General features: G+C 39.8%; 1 long non-coding RNA gene across 3 annotated transcripts; it reads left to right on the forward strand.

The window, feature by feature from the left end:
* Positions 1 to 446: 446 nt before the first annotated feature.
* LOC135505200 (uncharacterized) lies at positions 447 to 14,594 on the forward strand. Of its 3 annotated transcripts, XR_010450231.1 has the most exons (5): positions 447 to 787; positions 1,704 to 1,777; positions 5,587 to 5,895; positions 6,368 to 6,538; positions 6,629 to 14,594. It is a non-coding gene; the product is annotated as an uncharacterized LOC135505200 (long non-coding RNA). The 3 variants fall into 3 exon arrangements; XR_010450232.1 differs by having other exon boundaries at positions 5,587 to 6,274; positions 6,368 to 14,594; XR_010450230.1 differs by having other exon boundaries at positions 6,368 to 14,594.
* Positions 14,595 to 20,028: the final 5,434 nt, after the last annotated feature.

Raw genomic sequence — 20,028 nt, forward strand, 5'->3', positions numbered from 1 at the left:
GTAGCTCGCAGCCCACCTACCAGTAGCTCGCAGCCCACCTACCAGTAGCTCACAGCCCACCTACCAGTAGCTCACAGCCCACCTACCAGTAGCTCACAGCCCACCTACCAGTAGCTCACAGTCCACCTACCAGTAGCTCACAGCCCACCTAACAGTAGCTCACAGTCCACCTACCAGTAGCTCACAGTCCACCTACCAGTAGCTCACAGTCCACCTACCAGTAGCTCACAGTCCACCTACCAGTAGCTCGCAGCCCACCTACCAGTAGCTCGCAGTCCACCTACCAGTAGCTCACAGCCCACCTACCAGTAGCTCACAGTCCACCTACCTTCATGAACCAACATCCATGAGGAACGTTTTTGACTTGAATATAATCCATTCCCCAAAGATTTCAGGCTGTTCTGGAGACAAAGGGGTGTCCGATCCGGTACTAGATGGGTGTACCTAATAAACTGTCTGGTGAATGTATAATCAGGGCCATGGTGTTCTTTCCTGTCTGGAAAATCTAGCGCAGCCTAAGAAAATGTCCTGGGAAAAAACCCTCTGTGAAAGTGAAATCACTGTAGCTTTGTCCTCCCTCAGTGCCCATATTAGGACTGTTGGGGATCTGTCCAAGAGAGAGAGAGAGAAAGAGAGAGAGAGAATGTGTTGCATTTTTCAAGAAGATTAGGGGTTGTGAAATGCGGTATCCACGGTCTCCACGCAATCTCTTCTCCCCCAGTTATTTTCTGGGACACTGTACTATACAACTTTATTTGATGGCAGAACATTCAGAGGCTGTAAGCGTGTAAGTACAGTATCCTTACCTACTTAGATTATTGTGTGTGCCTGCCTGCCTGCCTGCCTGCCTGCCTGCCTGCCTGCCTGCCTGCATGTCCTTAAAACACAACTGAGTGAGTGAGTGAGTGAGTGAGTGAGTGAGTGAGTGAGTGAGTGAGTGAGTGAGTGAGTGGTGAGTGAGTGAGTGAGTGAGTGAGTGAGTGAGTGAGTGAGTGAGTGAGTGAGTGAGTGAGTGAGTGAGTGAGTCAGGATGTGTTGGTCACGTCACCTCGACGGACATCTCATGATTACTCTCAGGGTCTCAATCTCAGAAGGTTATTTTGTTTTCCTCAGCGCTAATGACAGTCTGTGTTCGATGGTGAATTCAGCTGAACTCTGGGTGTTTCTTTGGTAGGCCTACTAAGGCTGTGGAGAGACGAAAATGCATAAATGTGGAAAAGTTCAGGCTTTGCAGATTGCATGCAGGGTGGAAAAGTTTCGGGGCGGGGGGAGCCCCAGGTTGCAATTCAGAACCTCTCATACCCATTTTACAACGCCAAAGTATTTTTTAACTCATTGCCTTTTGTAGATAAGTCTAAAAAGCTCTATTTTTCTCAATGTCTATTTTAAAGCTTAAGTGTGTATACACTACTGTATTTATACTTTGGATATTGTCTTTCATCAGGAAAAGTAATTTAAAAAACTGCTTGAGTTGGACTTGAAAACTATTCAGATTCACCCAGAATTTCTCCTGACCTGTTCTTAAATATCAATATAGCTCCACAGTTGCCATGACTACAGATCAGGGCTGTGGTTAATTCCAGTACCTTCAAGGCATATAACTACTGCTTGAAGCATACAGTCTATGTCCAATCTGATGTAGGTTAATGTAGGTTAATGTATAAGCTATTCATGTTTTGTGGTATTTGTTATTTGTGCTTTAGGACACATGGCAAAATGCTTCTGCTGTTTCTGAGTCTCGGTTTGCTCACTTCTAATGTCCAGTCAGAAAAACAAGGTAAACTGCACACTTTATACATTATTATGGTTGTTATGGTTGTTATAGGTTCAAAGATCATAGCCCCAAGACATACTAACCTCCCCTGTTATTGTATTGGTGAGGGGTTAGCATGTCTTGGGGGTAAGATCTTTGACCCTCTCATCATTATTCACAATTAAATCAGGAGTATTCATCATCGTGGTAGCAAACACATTATTGTAGAGGTGTTTAGAAACATATGCTGTTCTTATTTATAATAAAAGTGACTCCAAAATGACACAATACATTATTTACCATTCATTTCTATTGAGCAGAAAATAACTGAAACACTAACAACAAATGCATCCAACATGTTTGAAGAGTCAAATTGCATGCTAGGAATATGGGACCAAATACAAAACCTTTCAATACTTTATTAATAAGAATCTTCATTGGTGTCAATAATTATGAACCCTGCCATGTTGAGAGAAAAAAAGACATTTGATGAAATGTCATTGTATTGTCATGTTCAGATTGAACACACAGTTTTGTAGCTTCATTGATGCTGACAGAGGTGTATAAATTCCAGTGGTGGAAAAAGTACCCAATTTCCATACAAGAAAAGACGCCTTTTAATAGAAAACAACTGAAGTAAAGTGAATGTCACCCAGTAAAATACTATTTGATTAAAAGTATTTGGTTTTAAATATACTTCAGTATCAAAAGTAAAAGTAAAAATAATTTCACATTCCTTATTTAAGCAATCTAGACGACAAGATTTTGCATTATATATTTGATTACGGCTAGCCAGGGGCACACTCCAACACTCAGCGTTTTGCATTAAACAAGGGGGCGGTTCTACTAAGCTACAGTGCAGTTGGAAAGTTTTCAGACCCCATTCCACATTTTGTTACTTTCCAACCTTATTCTAAAATGACTTAAATAAATAAAATAAAAAAATAAATACAAATAAATAAATACAAATTAATAATCAATACATAATACTCCATAATTTACTCCATAATTTACAAAGCAAAAACAAGTTTGTATGTACATTTTTGCAAATGTATTAAAAATAATATCAGAAATACCTTAATGTAAGTATTCAGACCCTTTGCTATGAGACTTGAAATTAAGCTCAGGTGCATCCTGTTTCCATTGATGATCGTTGAGATGTTTCAACAACTTGATTGTAGTCCATCTGTGGTCAATTCTATTTATTGGACATGATTTGTAAAGGCAAACTTTTTATTTTTTAAATTTATTTAACTTTTATTTAACCAGGTAGGCCAATTAGGGTTAGGGGTTAGGGTCAGGGGTTAGGCAAAAGTGGCAAAGTAATTACAATTTAGCAATTAACATTGTAGTGATAGATGTGTAGATGACAATGTGCAAGTAGAAAATACTGGTGTGCATAAGAGCAGAAAAAAAGAAAAAAAATATGGGATGAGGTAGGTAGTTAGTTGGATGGGCTATTTACAGATGGGCTGTGTTCAGCTGCAACGATCGATAAGCTGCTCTGACAGCTGATGCTTAAAGATAGTGAGGGAGAAATAAGTCCCCAACTTCAGTGATTTTTGCTATTTGTTCCAGTCATTGGCAGCAGAGAACTAGAAGGAAAGGCGGCCAAAGGAGGTGATGGCTTTGGGGGTGACCAGTGAAATATACCTGGTACTGTGGTAGACTGTCATTTCTTCGGAATGAGATGGAAAAAAGTGTCCCACGAAATTGAAAACACCATTTTTTTCTTTCTGAGTTTGCGAGTTTGATCTTAACAGCTTTAACTTGTAACCTTTTTTTGGCATTTCACACAGACTATCCAAACCCGAAATCGGTTCTATCCCAGCCACCATAAAGAATGAGTCCTGTATTGCTGCTGACCCTTCTGTAAACAGGAAGGGAAGTAACTGCATAACTCTTAACTCTGTCCCTGTTAGACCACATGCTCCACATCAGAGACACGGCTACAAAGATTTGCGCTTTAGGACACTGTAGTCAACCCCCCCCCCCCCCTTGCATCTTTGTCCTTCCCTGGCCTGTGGCACCACTGTTGGTTATCTGCACACCCGCGGTATTGCCAACTCGCACAGCTGCAGTGAGCAGAATTTGATTTGACTCTCAGAGCAGCCTGCACTATTTTGTTCCAGTAAGAATGCTGAGCCATGACACGGCAATAGCACCATATCTACACTGGACCATGAATGTTCCTGAGTGAATGTTCCTGTTGTGAAATTGTTCCATTACTTGTTGGTTATTACTGCATGGTCGGAAATAGAAACACAAGCATTTCGCTACACTCGCATTAACCTCTGCTAACCATGTGTATGTGACCAATAACATTTGATTTGATTTGAGTGGCCGAGTTACAGGTTTGACTTAAATCTACCTGAACATCTATAGCAAGACCTGAAAATGGTTGTCTAGCAACAACCATCTTGGCAGAGCTTGAAGGTTTTGAAAAGAATAATGTGCAAATGTTGCACAATCCAGGTGTGCAATGCTCTTATAGACGTACCAGAAGGACTCATAGCTGTAATCACTGCCAACGAGGCTTCTATTATTGACTCATACTAATGTAAATTCAATATTTCTGGATATAATGTTCAATACATTTTACTGAAATGTCTAATCAAATGCATTCACTTTGTCATTATGAGGTATTATGTGTAAAACCTATATTTAATAAAATTTGTAAAACAAAATGTGAAATGAGTCAAGGGGTACTAAACGTTTCTGAAGGCACTGTACGTGATATTTGTTTACTCTCGTATGCCCACAAGACTTACAAGACTTGTCTGAAGGTAGCCCAGTACCACTGCTATAATATCCATAAACACTCAATATTTGTCACGCCATGGTCGAAATATATTATGTTTATTCTTCATTTATTCGGTCAGGCCAGGGTGTGACATGGGTTATTGTGGTGTGTTTTTGTCTTGGGGTTTTGTGGGATGTCTAGCGTTAGTCTATGGCTGCCTGAGGCGGTTCTTAATCAGAGTCAGGTGATTATCGTTGTCTCTGATTGGGAACCATATTTAGGCAGCCATATTCTTTGTGTGTTTCGTGGGTGATTGTCCTTAGTGTCCTTGTTCCTGTCGCTGTGTTAGTTTACATAAGTATAGGCTGTTTCGGTTTTCGTTACGTTCATTCCGTTCTTGTTTTTTGTAGTATTTTGTATTGATTCGTGTTTACGTTTTTTGATTAAACATGGATCGCAATCTACACGCTGCATTTTGGTCCGACTCTCCTTCGCCTACAGAAAACCGTTACAATATTATGAAAATTATGAACCAGAATGACATTTACGCTAACGGGTGGCCATAAAGAACTAGCTAAAAGCCACACCTCCAATAAGCCATGCATCTAATCTGACAGTCTGTCACCTCTACAATATGTTAATAAAAAGGTTCACATTTTAACCCCTCACATTACCAAAGGTTTCCAGTTTGAACTTTCACACAGAGGTTCCTCTGAGACCCTTTTCAGAGGGGTTACTCAAGGACCTGCAAAGGTTCAGCTGGTGTGGCAAACCAAAAGGTTCTTCCAGGCAGCTCTACTTCTAAGAGTGTACAGTCATTATTGGTGATCTTTATGAAGGGTGTTAATCATTTCAGGACATCACTGAATGATAATGTACATGTGAATGCACACGTTTGTCATTGTATGTACAGTATATGAACACGTTTATCATAATGTAAAATGTACTGGAACAATGCTATGATATTATGTTGCATGTTCAATTCTTGATATTGTTTGATACCCAATATTATCCATGCATATCCTTTAATTAATTGATATACGATATTATGTTGCTTGTTCATTCATTCATGTCCCTGTTTGTTTTCCAGGGGTTGATGTCACGTGTGAAAATCAATCGGTTGTACCAGGACAGAACCACAACCTGACATGTAGAGTGGAATACAGAGATGTAGATCAGAATAATCTGGGATGTAAAACGACAAATTATTTCTGGAAACATAAATCAAAATCTCCAATACGAAATTGTGATTGTACAAAAGATTGTAACACTACGATAACAACCAACACCTACTTTTGTGAGATCAAAAATGTTACCAAAGCTGATGAGGGAAACTACACTTTTACCATAATCACAAACTGTGGCAACGGAAATGGCACATTGAATGTTTCCGTTACATGTGAGTACAATGTTAATATACAGTGACCAGTGTTACACAGGTTAAATGGGTTCATGTGATATGACCAGGAAAAGGTTTTCAAATTAGTAATTCAAATTAAATGTGATAATACAGTATTCATATACACTGAGTTAACAAAACATTAGGAACACCTGCTCTTTCCATGACATAGACTGACCAGGTGAATCCAGGTGAAAGCTATGATCCCTTATTGATGTCACTTGTTAAATCCACTTCAATCAGTGATGATGAAGGGGAGGAGACAGGTTAAAGAAGGATTTTTATTTATTTAGATTTGAGATAAATGAGACATGTCTTGTGTATGTGTACCATTCAGAGGGTGAACGGGCAAGACAAGATTTAAGTGCATTTGAATGAGGTATGGTAGCAGGCGCCAGGAGCACCGGTTTGAGTGTGTCAAGAACTGCAACGCTGCTTGGTTTTTCACGCTCTTTTTCTTGTGTGTATCAAGAATGGTCCACCACGCAAAGGACATCCAGCCAACTTGACACAACTGTGGGAAACATTGGAGTCAAGATGGGCCAGCATCCCTGTGGAACGCCTTCGACACCTTGTAGGGTCCATGCCACAACGAATTGAGGCTGTTCTGAGGGAAAAAGGGGTGCAACTCAATATTAGGAAGGTGTTCATAATGTTTTGTACACTCAGTGTATACATTCCATATGGGGCTTGATACTTTCACATTTGTGCTAACTTCTCTTTATTTTCTCAGGGAGAAATGAGAAACCAGAGGTGGTCAAAGGGGGATCGTCACGTCACATATCACCATTATCATCACTGTTCTGGGTGTTCTACTGTTTCTCATCACTTCTGGTTATGGCAGAAGATTGATGGATCGACTTCAGTTCCTTGAGAAAAATGACAACACTGACCAGAGCCCTGAAGCTACCAGAAAGGCTCTAAACCTGGTGCCTGGATAACATTCAGTTCATGGAGGAGCCGTGTGTGTGTTAATTATTCTATCCTTGTGGAGACATCCCACGTCCTCATGAAGACACAGGCAATTTTAACTTCTTGCATCGAGCCATCCCGGATCCGGGATCGTGACTACAGCCTCAAGCCCATTACCATAACGCGACGTTAACTATTCATGAAAATCGCAAATGAAATGAAATAAATATGCTAGCTCTCAAGCTTAGCCTTTTGTTAACAAAACTGTCATCACAGATTTTCAAAAATATGCTTCTCAACCATAGCAAAACAAGCATTTGTGTAACAGCATTGATAGTTAGCATAGCATTTAGCGTTAGCATTCAGCAGGCAACATTTTCACAAAAACCAGAAAAGCATTCAAATAAAATCATTTACCTTTGAAGAACTTAGGATGTTTCAATGAGGAGACTCTCAGTTAGATAGCAAATGTTCAGTCATGTTTGGCTACCAAAAAAAAACGAAAATTCATTCATCAAAATGCCGAACTTTTTTCCACATTAACTCCATAATATCGACTGAAACATGGTAAACGTTGTTTAGAATCAATCCTCAAGGTGTTTTTCACATATCTCTTCATGATATATCGTTCGTGGAAGTCTCCTCTCTGTCTCAATCACATGGAAGAATGGAAGAATGCGTAAAGCCTGGTAAATGTAGTCTCTTATGGCCAATCTTCCAATGATATGTCTACAAATACGTCACAATGCTGCAGACACCTTGGAGAAACGATAGATAGGGCAGGCTCATTCCTGGCGCATTCACAGCCATATAAGGAGACAATGAAAAACAGAGCCTCAAAAATCCTGCTCATTTCCTGTTTGAAGTTTCATCTTGGTTTCGCCTGTAGCATCAGTTCTGGGGCACTCACAGATAATATCTTTGCAGTTTTGGAAACGTCAGTGTTTTCTTTCCAAAGCTGTCAAATATATGCATAGTCGAGCATCTTTTTGTGACAAAATATTGCGCTTAAAACGGGCACGTTTTTTTTATCCAGTAATGAAATAGCGTCCCCATAGCTTCAAGAGGTTAAGCTTAGGTTATGGGTTACAATTAGGGTTAGGAGTTAGGTTTGGGTTAGTGTTAGGGGTTAAAGTTAAGGTTATGGTAAGGGTTAGGAGTTAGGTTTGGGTTAGTGTTATGGGTTAAAGTTAGGGTTATGGTAAGGGTTAGGAGTTAGGTTTGGGTTAGTGTTATGGGTTAAAGTTAGGGTTATGGTAAGGGTTAGGAGTAAGGTTTGGGTTAGTGTTATGAGTTAAAGTTAGGGTTAGGAATTAGGTTAGTGTTAGGGGTTAAAGTTAGGGCTATGGTAAGGGTTAGTGTTATGGGTTAAAGTTAGGGTTATGGTAAGGGTTAGGAGTTAGGTTTGGGTTAGTGTCATGGGTTAAAGTAAGGGTTATGGTAAGGGTTAGGAATTAGGTGTGGGTTAGTGTTATGGGTTAAAGTTAGGGTAAGGGTTAGGAGTTAGGTTTGGGTTAGTGGTATGGGTTAAAGTTAGGGTTATGGTAAGAGTTAGGTTTGGGTTAGTGTTATTGGTTAAAGTTAGGGTTATGGTAAGGGTTAGGAGTTAGGTTTGGGTTGGTGTTAGTGTTACGGGTTAAAGTTAGGTTTATGGTAAGGGTTTGGAGTTTGGTTTGGGTTAGTGTTATGGGTTGAAGTTAGGGTAATGGTTAGGAGTTAGTGTTATGGGTTAAAGTTAGGGTTATGGTAAGGGTTAGGAGTTAGGTTTGGGTTAAAGTTAGGGTTATGGTAAGGGTTAGGAGTTAGGTTTGGGTTAGTGTTATGGGTTAAAGTTAAGATTTATGGTAAGGGTTAGGAGTTAGGTTTGGGTTAATGTTATGGGTTAAAGTTAGGGTTAAGAGTTAGGTTTGGGTTAGTGTCAAGGGTTAAAGTTAGGGTTATGGTAAGGGTTAGGAGTTTGGTTTGGGTTAGTGTTATGTGTTAAAGTAAGGGTTATGGTAAGGGTTAGGAATTAGGTGTGGGTTAATGTTATGGGTTAAAGTTAGGGTATGGGTTAGGAGTTAGGTTTGGGTTAGTGTTATGGTTTAAAGTTAGGGTTATGGTAAGAGTTAGGTTTGGGTTAGTGTTATTGGTTAAAGTTAGGGTTATGGTAAGGGTTAGGAGTTAGGTTTGGGTTGGTGTTAGTGTTACGTGTTAAAGTTAGGGTTATGGTAAGGGTTTGGAGTTTGGTTTGGGTTAGTGTTATGGGTTGAAGTTAGGGTAATGGTTAGGAGTTAGGTTTGGGTTAGTGTTATGGTTAAAGTTAGGGTTATGGTAAGGGTTAGGAGTTAGGTTTGGGTTAGTGTTAGGGGTTAAAGTTAGGGTTATGATAAGGGTTAGTGTTATGGGTTAAAGTTAGGGTTATGGTAAGGGTTAGGAGTTAGGTTTGGGTTAGTGTTAGGGGTTAAAGTTAGGGTAAGGGTTAGTGTTAGGGGTTAAAGTTAGGGTAAGGGTTAGTGTTAGGGGTTAAAGTTAGGGTTCTGGTAAGGGTTAGTGGTTAAAGTTAGGGTAAGGGTTAGTGTTAGTGGTTAAAGTTAGGGTTATGGTAAGGGTTAGGAGTTAGGTTTGGGTTAGTGTTATGGGTTATGGTAAGGGTTAGGAATTAGGTTTGGGTTAGTGTTATGGGTTAAAGTTAGGGTAAGGGTTAGGAGTTAGGTTTGGGTTAGTGTTATGGGTTAAAGTTAGGGTTATGGTAAGGGTTAGGAGTTAGGTTTGGGTTAGTGTTATGGGTTGAAGTTAGGGTTATGGTAAGAGTTAGGTTTGGGTTAGTGTTATTGGTTAAAGTTAGGGTTAGGAGTTAGGTTTGGGTTGGTGTTAGTGTTATGGGTTAAAGTTAGGGTTATGATAAGGGTTTGGGTTAGTGTTATGGGTTGAAGTTAGGGTAAGGGTTAGGAGTTAGGTTTGGGTTAGTGTCATGGGTTAAAGTTAGGGTTATGGTAAGGGTTAGGAGTTAGGTTTGGGTTGGGTTGGTGTTATGGGTTAAAGTTAGGGTTATGGTAAGGGTTAGTTGTTAGGTTTGGGTTAGTGTTTGGGGTTAAAGTTAGGGTTATGGTAAGGGTTAGGAGTTAGGTTTGGGTTAGTGTTAGGGGTTAAAGTTAGGGTTATGATAAGGGTTAGTGTTATGGGTTAAAGTTAGGGTTATGGTAAGGGTTAGGAGTTAGGTTTGGGTTAGTGTTAGGGGTTAAAGTTAGGGTAAGGGTTAGTGTTAGGGGTTAAAGTTAGGGTTCTGGTAAGGGTTAGTGGTTAAAGTTAGGGTAAGGGTTAGTGTTAGTGGTTAAAGTTAGGGTTATGGTAAGTGTTAGGAGTTATGTTTGGGTTAGTGTTATGGGTTATGGTAAGGGTTAGGAATTAGGTTTGGGTTAGTGTTATGGGTTAAAGTTAGGGTAAGGGTTAGGAGTTAGGTTTGGGTTAGTGTTATGGGTTAAAGTTAGGGTTATGGTAAGGGTTAGGAGTTAGGTTTGGGTTAGTGTTATGGGTTAAAGTTAGGGTTATGGTAAGAGTTAGGTTTGGGTTAGTGTTATTGGTTAAAGTTAGGGTTAGGAGTTAGGTTTGGGTTGGTGTTAGTGTTATGGGTTAAAGTTAGGGTTATGATAAGGGTTTGGGTTAGTGTTATGGGTTGAAGTTAGGGTAAGGGTTAGGAGTTAGGTTTGGGTTAGTGTCATGGGTTAAAGTTAGGGTTATGGTAAGGGTTAGGAGTTAGGTTTGGGTTGGGTTGGTGTTATGGGTTAAAGTTAGGGTTATGGTAAGGGTTAGTTGTTAGGTTTGGGTTAGTGTTTGGGGTTAAAGTTAGGGTTATGGTAAGGGTTGGGAGTTGGGTTTGGGTTAGTGTTAGGGGTTAAAGTTAGGGTTATGGTAAGGGTTAGTGTTATGGGTTAAAGTTAGGGTTATGGTAAGGTTTAGAAGTTAGGTTTGGGTTAGTGTTAGGGGTTAAAGTTAGGGTTCTGGTAAGGGTTAGTGGTTAGTGGTTAAAGTTATGGTAAGGGTTAGTGTTAGTGGTTAAAGTTAGGGTTATGGTAAGGGTTAGTGTTATGGGTTAAAGTTAGGGTTATGGTAAGGGTTAGGAGTTAGGTTTTGGTTAGTGTTATTGGTTAAAGTTAGGGTTATGGTAAGGGTTAGGTTTGGGTTGGTGTTAGTGTTATGGGTTAAAGTTAGGGTTATGATAAGGGTTAGGAGTTAGGTTTGGGTTAGTGTTATGGGTTGAAGTTAGGGTAAGGGTTAGGAGTTAGGTTTGGGTTAGTGTTATGGGTTAAAGTTAGGGTTATGGTAAGGGTTAGGAGTTAGGTTTGGGTTAGTGTTTGGGGTTAGGGTTATGGTAAGGGTTAGTGTTATGGGTTAAAGTTAGGGTTATGGTAAGGGTTAGGAGTTAGGTTTGGGTTAGTGTTAGGGGTTAAAGTTAGGGTAAGGGTTAGTGTTAGGGGTTAAAGTTAGGGTTCTGGTAAGGGTTAGTGGTTAAAGTTAGGGTAAGGGTTAGTGTTAGTGGTTAAAGTTAGGGTTATGGTAAGGGTTAGGAGTTAGGTTTGAGTTAGTGTTATGGGTTATGGGTTATGGTAAGGGTTAGGAATTAGGTTTGGGTTAGTGTTATGGGTTAAAGTTAGGGTAAGGGTTAGGAGTTAGGTTTGGGTTAGTGTTATGGGTTAAAGTTAGGGTTATGGTAAGGGTTAGGAGTTAGGTTTGGGTTAGTGTTATGGGTTAAAGTTAGGGTTATGGTAAGGGTTAGGAGTTAGGTTTGGGTTAGTGTTATTGGTTAAAGTTAGGGTAAGGGTTAGTGTTAGTGGTTAAAGTTAGGGTTAGTGGTTAAAGTTAGGGTAAGGGTTAGTGTTAGTGGTTAAAGTTAGGTTTATGGTAAGGGTTAGGAGTTAGGTTTGGGTTAGTGTTATTGGTTAAAGTTAGGGTTAGGGTTAGTGTTAGTGGTTAAAGTTAGGGTTATGGTAAGGGTTAGGAGTTAGGTTTGGGTTAGTGTTAGTGGTTAAAGTTAGGGTAAGGGTTAGTGTTAGTGGTTAAAGTTAGGGTAAGGGTTAGTGTTAGTGGTTAAAGTTAGGGTTATTGTTAGTGGTTAAAGTTAGGGTTATGGTAAGGGTTTGGGTTAGTGTTAGTGGTTAAAGTTAGGGTAAGGGTTAGTGTTAGTGGTTAAAGTTAGGGTTAGTGTTAGTGGTTAAAGTTAGGGTTATGGTAAGGGTTAGTGGTTAAAGTTAGGGTAAGGGTTAGTGTTAGTGGTTAAAGTTAGTGTTATGGTAAGGGTTAGGAGTTAGGTTTGGGTTAATGTTAGTGGTTAAAGTTAGGGTAAGGGTTAATGTTAGTGGTTAATGTTAGGGTAAGGGTTAGTGTTAGTGGTTAATGTTAGGGTAAGGGTTAGTGTTCGTGGTTAAAGTTAGGGTTAGTGTTAGTGGTTAAAGTTAGGGTTATGGTAAGGGTTAGGAGTTAGGTTTGGGTTAGTGTTATGGGTTAAAGTTAGGGTTATGGTAAGGGTTAGGAGTTAGGTTTGGGTTAGTGTTATGGGTTAAAGTTAGGGTTATGGTAAGGGTTAGGAGTTAGGTTTGGGTTAGTGTCATTGGTTAAAGTTAGGGTTATGGTAAGGGTTAGGAGTTAGGTTTGGGTTAGTGTCATTGGTTAAAGTCAGGGTAAGGGTTAGTGTTAGTGGTTAAAGTTAGGGTTAGTGGTTAAAGTTAGGGTAAGGGTTAGTGTTAGTGGTTAAAGTTAGGGTTATGGTAAGGGTTAGGGAAAATATGACTGAATGTAAATAAATGTTTATAAATAAATAAATATATTTTACTCTGTACAGGCTTCCATCTTTTCCATCCATCTTTTCACCCATCCATCTTTTCCATCCATCTTTTCACTCAATTATCAATTATTGTCAATTATTAATATACCTTTATTTAACTAGGCAGGTCAGTAAAGAACAAATTCTTATTTACTATTTTTTACCTTTATTTTTTTTTTACCTTTATTCCCCACAAGGATAAAATAATGTGTGTGTTGCTTGTTAGTAGTGGTTTTCAAAAATATATTTTACTCTGTACAGGCTTCCATCTGTCCATCAATTTTTTTATTTTACCTTTATTTAACAATGCAAGTCAGTTAAGAACAAATTCTTATTTTCAATGACTGCCTAGGGACAGTTGTTTAACTGCCTGTTCAGAATGACAGATTTGTACCTTGTCAGCTCAGGGATTTGAACTTGCAACCTTCCAGTTACTAGTCCAACGCTCTAACCACTAGGCAACCTGCCGCCCCATCAAACTAGTCAAGGTTAGTATTGTGGAGTAACTACAATGTGTTTGATCCATCCTCAGTGTTCTCCTATCACATCCATTAAACTCTGTAACAGTTTTAAAATCACCATTAGCCTCATTGTGAAATCCATGAGCGGCTTCCTTCCAGTCTGACAACTGAGTTAGGAAGGACACCTGTATTTTTCTAGTGACAGGATGTATTGATACACCATCCAAAGTCAAGTTAGTAATTCCACCAAGCTGAAAGCGATATTCAATGTCTGCTTTTTGTTTTACCCATATACCAATAGGTTCCCTTTACAAGGCATTTGGAAAACCTCCCTGGTCTTTGTGCTTGGATCTGTGTTTGAAATTCCATTAAAAAATCATGTTAAAACACTATTATTGCACACAGAGTGAGTCCATGCAATTTATTATGTGATTTGTTAAGCAAATGTTTACTCATGAACTTATTTAGACTTGTCACAACAGAGGGATTGAACACTTTTTTACTCAAGACATTTAAGATTTTTATTTTTTTCATTATTTGTAAAACTTTTGAAAAACCAAATTCCACTTTGACATTATGGGCTATTGTGTGTGGACCAGTGACCCAAACATCTCAGTTGAATCTATTTTCAATTCAGGCTTTAACACAACAAAATGTGGACAAAGTCAAGGGATGTGAACACTTTCTGAAGGCACTGTGTCATTTGATGTGTTGTATTATTCTGCAAAACTCACAAGCACTGATTTACCACTAAACTTGGTTTGTATAATTGATGTGATATTCTGCATGGGAATTTTGTTATGAATATCATTATTGATTGATGTAGAAATACACCTTTGGAAATAACCAGTCGTTATAATGTTACTTCTATCATATAGAGCTTGTTGTCTTGTATTTAATTATTATCTACACCAATAATGTATATTTCAGACATCGCAGTACATACAGTAGCTCGCAGGTTGACATTTATTTGGATGACTTATGTATGTGGAGGCAGCTCTGCAGAGTGGTCACTAGCTGGCACAACAACAAAGTCATAAAACCTAACCATAACTTTAACCCTAGATAGCATTTTTCAAATCAACAATTTTACATCTACAGTGTTAAATGTAACACTGAATGTGTGTATGTGACCCATCAAAATAGCGTTATTAAACTAACACTGTTCAAAGTGTTGACAAACTAACACCCCTAGAGCGTTGGTTCCCTGACACCATGGGTGTTGCAAATTCAGACTTTAAAACTATTAGAGATGATGCTGCTACACTTTTTAGTTTTATTCCATAACACAGTATTTTGGGGGAGAGTGTTGTTACCACTGTAAGACCATCTGCATTTTTAACTCAAATACTTAGTAAGTTCAATGAAAAGTAATTATTACTTAAACTGACTCCAAACTAAATGAGAAGTCAAATCAACAACATTATGCATGCTCTACTGCATGTCCATTTTTGTGAATTGTTTTTAAAATCTGTGTTTTTGCCAGAACATCAAGTGATTTATTGATTCATCTTATGCTGCACAAAGATTAATAAAAATGTCTAAACTAATCATTTAGTTTTTTTGCACCCTTACTAAAATGGTTATTCTAGTTTAAATGGATTAGGTAGTCTCTCACACTGTTCTGAACCGTGGCAGTCATTATGAATGCAGGTTGCGGGTGAATAGAATTTCCAGCTGTTGTATATCCTATTTCTGTCTGGATTCCAATAGGAATAACACATCACTTTGCAAGCCTGCATAATGTGACTTGCAGGTAAGGAAGTAAGTACGTCACTGTAAGGTCTAAACCTCTTGTATTCGGCACATGTGACATTTTTACTTGAGGTAGGGTTGCAAAATCTTGATACACTTTCCAAGTTTTCCAGAAATCACATTTGGAAGATTCCTGAAACCCCTACAAACAGAATTCATTTTTTTTATCTGGGAATTTTTGCAACCCTAATTACAGGTTAGGTAAAAGGTTTAGCTGCAATAAAAATAACTGATTTGCCTAGTTAATTAAGTAAAGGTTTAAAAAAAAAAGTTCAATAATTTTTGACTAACCTTGCTTGCTTTAAGTCATGTAACTCTTTGTTACGTTCAATACGTTTTGTGGATTTCACCAGACAGATGTTGCTCTCCGGTTTTATAATGAAACAAATGTGTGGTTGAATTTATTCTACCACTGTGTCTTCTGATTGTTTTGGCCTTAAGCCTATATATTACGGTGTCAAGGCCTATGAACTAATTATGGAGTAAACAACGTCATCAAAACACATAAGCTGCATTCGGAAAGTTTTCAGACCCCTTGACTTTTTCTACATTTTGTTATGTCGCAGCCTTATTCTAAAATTTGATGAAATCATTTTCCCCTCTCATCAATCTACACATAATTACAAAGCAAAAACAGATTTTTTGAAATTGTTGCACATCTTTTCCTAATTAAAAAAAACAGACATCACATTTACATAAGTATTCAAACCCTTTAAGTCAACTTGAATCATGGGTATTATTTGACTGGTTTTGTGTGTGTGTATGTGTACCGAGGACAGACAAGTTGGTGGCCTGTGTCCAGCTTAATTAATGGGGTTGGACCAGAGTTGTGTGTGTGTGTGGTCAATGGATCTTCTTCACTTCTTGGTTGTCGAGTCCTCTGGTCCCTATGCCCTGTGTGTGTGTCAGGTGGGACCAGGTATGTCTCTAGGCCCGGGCCACCTGCAGCATGTCAGAATTGTTTTATTTCACCTTTATTTAACCAGGTAGGCTAGTTGAGAACGAGTTCTCGTTTGCAACTGCGACCTGGCCAAGATAAAGCATAGCAATTCGACACAGAAAACAACACAGAGTTACACATGGAATAAACAAATGTACAATCAATAATACAGTAAGAAAATCTATATACAGCATGTGCAAATGAGGTAGGATAAGAGACGTAAGGCAATAAATAGCCATGGTGGCAAAGTAATTACAATATAGCAATTAAACACTTGAATGGTAGGATGTGCAGAGGATGAATGTGCAAGTTGAGATACTGGGGTGCAAAGGAGCAAGACAAATGAATAAATACAGTATGGCGATGAGGTAGATTGGATGGGCTATTTACAAATGAGCTATATACAGGTGCAATGATATGTGAGCTGCTCTGACAGCTGGTGCTTAAAGCTAGTGAGGGAAGTAAGAGTCTCCAGCTTTAGAGATTTTTTGCACTTCGTTCCAGTCATTGGCAGCAGAGAACTGGAAGGAGAGGCGGCCAAAGGAAGATTTGGCTTTGGGGGATGACCAGTGAGATATACCTGCTGGAGAGCGTGCTACGGGTGGGTGCTGCTATGGTGACCAGTGAGCTGAGATAAGGTGGGGCTTTAACTAGCAGAGATTTGTAAATGACCTGGAGCCAGTGGATTTGGCGACGAGTATGAAGCGAGGGCCAGCCAACGAGAGCATACAGGTCGCAGTTGTCATGCCCTGACCGTAGATTGCTTTGTACGTTTCTATTTTTTGTTTGGTCAGGGTGTGATGTGGGTGGGTATTCTATGTTGTATGTCTAGGTGTTGTTTTCTATGTTTAGGCCTGGTATGGTACACAATCAGAGGCATTTGTCAATTGTTGTCTCTGATTGAGAACCATACTTACCCACTTTTGTTTGTGGGTGATTAGTTTTAGTGTTTTCATGCAGGACTGTTTCGGTTGTCTTTTATTCTCTTGATTCGTTTGTATTCAGTGTTCAGTTTATTAAAGGTATCATGAACACGTACCACGCTGCGCTTTGGTCTACTCCTTCTTCCACAACGAAAATCGTTACAGCAGTACAGTACAGTACAGTATATGGGACTTGGTGACAAAACGGATGGCACTGTGATAGACTGCATCCAATTTGTTGATTAGAGTGTTGGAGGCTATTTTGTAAATGACATCGCCGAAGTCGAGAATCAGTAGGATGGTCAGTTTTACGAGGGTATGTTTGGCAGCATGAGTGAAGGATGCTTTGTTGCGAAATAAGAAGCCGATTCTTGATTTCATTTTGGATTGGAGATGTTTAATGTGAGTCTGGAAGGAGAGTTTACAGTCTAACCAGACACCTAGGTATTTGTAGTTGTCCACATATTCTAAGTCAGAACCGTCCAGAGTAGTGATACTGGACGGGTGGGCGGGCAGGTGCACGCAGCGATCGGTTGAAGAGCATGCATTTAGTTTTACTTGTATTTAAGAGCAGTTGGAGGCCACGGAAAGAGAGTTGTATGGCATTGAAGCTCATCAGGTATTTACCCCCATAGAGACAGCCAGAGGTCCGGACAACAGGCCCTCCGATTTGACATACTGAACTCTATCGGAGAAGTAGTTGGTGAACCAAGCAAGGCAATCATTTAATGAACCAAGGCTTTTGAGCCTGCCAATAAGACTGTTGTGATTGACAGAGTCGTAAGCCAGGTCAATGAATATGGCTGCACAGTAATGTCTCTTATCGATGGCGGATATGATGTCATTTAGAACCTTGAGCGTGGCTGAAGTGCACCCATGACCAGCTCTGAAACCAGATTGCATAGCGGAGAAGGTACGGTGAGATTCAAAATGGTCGGTAACTTGGCTTTCAAAGACCTTAGAAAGGCAGGGTAGTATAGACATAGGTCTGTAGGTCTGTAGCAGTTTGGGTCTAGAGTGTCTCCCCCTTTAAAGAGGGGGATGGCCGTGTCCGCTTTCCAATCTATGGTAATCTCAGACGATACGAAAGGGAGGTTGAACAGGCTAGTAATAGAGGTTGCAACAATTTCGGCAGATAATTTTAGAAAGAGAGGGTCCAGATTGTCTAGCCTGCCTGATTTGTATGAGTCCAGATTTTGCAGCTCTTTCAGAACATCAGCTATCTGGATTTGGGTGAAGGAAAAGTGGGGGATGTTTGGGCGAGTTGCCATGGGGCTGCAGGGCTGTTGACCAGGGTAGGGGTAGGGGTAGCCAGGTGGAAAGCATGGCCAGCCGTAGAAAAATGCTTATTGAAATTCTCAATTATTGAGGATTTATCGGTAGTGACAGTGGTTCCTATCCTCAGCACAGTGGCAGCTGGGAGGAGGTGCTCTTATTCTCCATGGACTTTACAGTGTCCCTGAACTTTTTTGAGTTTGTACTACAGGATGCAAATTTCTGTTTGAAAAAGCTAGCCTTAGCTTTCCTAACTGCCTGTGTATATTGGTTGCCATCTTCCCTGAAAAGTTGCATATCACAGGGGCTATTCGATGCTAATGCAGAATGCCACAGGATGTTTTTTTGCTGGTCAAGGGCAAGGGCAGACAGGTCTGGAGTGAACCAAGGGCTATATTTATTCCTGGTTTAAATTTTTTTTGAATGGAGCATGCTTATTTAAGATGGTGAGGAAGGCACTTTTAAAGAATAACCAGGCATCCTCTACTGACGGGATGAGGTCAATGTCATTCCAGGATACCAGGGCCAGGCCGATTAGAAAGGCCTGCTCGCAGAAGTGTTTTATGGAGCGTTTGACAGTGATGAGGGGTGGTCATTTGACCACAGACCCATTACGGATGCAGGCAATCAGGCAGTGATTGCTGAGATCTTGGTTGAAAACAGCAGAGGTGTATTTGGAGGGCGAGTTAGTTAGGATGATATGGTCGCCAGGTCGCAATTGTAAATGAGAACTTGTTCTCAACTTGCCTACCTGGTTAAATAAAGGTGTAATAAATAAAATAAAAATATATCTGGAGAGTGCCCGTGTTTACGGATTTGGGGTTGTACCTGGTAGGTTCATAGATAATTTGTGTGAGATTGAAGGCATCAAGCTTAGATTATAGGATGGTCAGGATGTTAAGCATGTCCCAGTTTATGTCACCTAGCAGCACAAGCTCAGAAGATAGATGCGGGGCATTCAATTCACAGATGGTGTCCAGGCCACAGTTGTGGGCAGAGGGTAGTCTATCGCAAGCGACAATGGTGAGAGACTTGTTTCTGGAAAGGTGAAAGTAGAAGCTCTAATTGTTTTGGTACAGACTTGGATAGAAAGACAGAACTCTGCAGGCTATATCTGCAGTAGATTGCAACACCACCCCTTTTGGCAGTTCTATCTTGGCGGAAAATGTTATAGTTAGGGATGGAAATTTCAGGGTTTTTTCTGGTTTTCCTAAACCAGGATTCTGACATGGCTAAGGAATCCAGGTTGGCAGAATGTTCTAAAGCAGTGAATAAAGCAAACGTATGGAGTAAGCTTCTAATGTTAACCTCTTGAAACTCTGGGGGCGCTATTTCATTTTTGGATGAAAAACGTTCCCGTTTTAAACAAGAACAACAAGATATTTTGTCACAAAAAGATGCTCGACTATGCATATAATTGATAGCTTTGGAAAGAAAACACTCACAAACACTCACAACACTCACAATTTTCCAGATATTGTCTGTGAGTGCCCTAGAACAGGAGCTACAGGCAAAACCAAGATGAAACGGCAACCAGGAAATGAGCAGGATTTTTGAGGCTCTGTTTTCCATTGTCTCCTTATATGGCTGTCAATGCGACAGGAATGAGCCTGCCCTATCTATCGTTTCCCCAAGGTGTCTGCAGCATTGTGACATATTTGTAGGCATATCATTGGAAGATTGACCATAAGAGACTACATTTTCCAGGTGTCCGCCCGGTGTCCTCCGTCGAAATTGGTGCGTCATTTTCAGCTGCTGTTATTTTTCCATGGGATTCTGAAGGGAAAGCAGGCTTCCACGAACGGCATATCAATGAAGAGATATGTGAAAAAACACCTTGAGGATTCATTCTAAACAACGTTTGCCATGTTTCGGTCGATATTATGGAGTTAATTCGGAAAAAGTTTGACGTTTTGGTGACTGAATTTTCGGTTCATTTTGGTAGCCAAATGTGATGTACAAAACGGAGCGATTTCTCCTACACAAAGATTCTTTCAGGAAAAACTGAACATTTGCTATGTAACTGAGAGTCTCCTCATTGAAAACATCCGAAGTTATTCAAAGGTA

The sequence above is a fragment of the Oncorhynchus masou genome, chromosome 18 (assembly GCF_036934945.1).
Source record: "Oncorhynchus masou masou isolate Uvic2021 chromosome 18, UVic_Omas_1.1, whole genome shotgun sequence".
Classification (NCBI taxonomy): domain Eukaryota; kingdom Metazoa; phylum Chordata; class Actinopteri; order Salmoniformes; family Salmonidae; genus Oncorhynchus; species Oncorhynchus masou.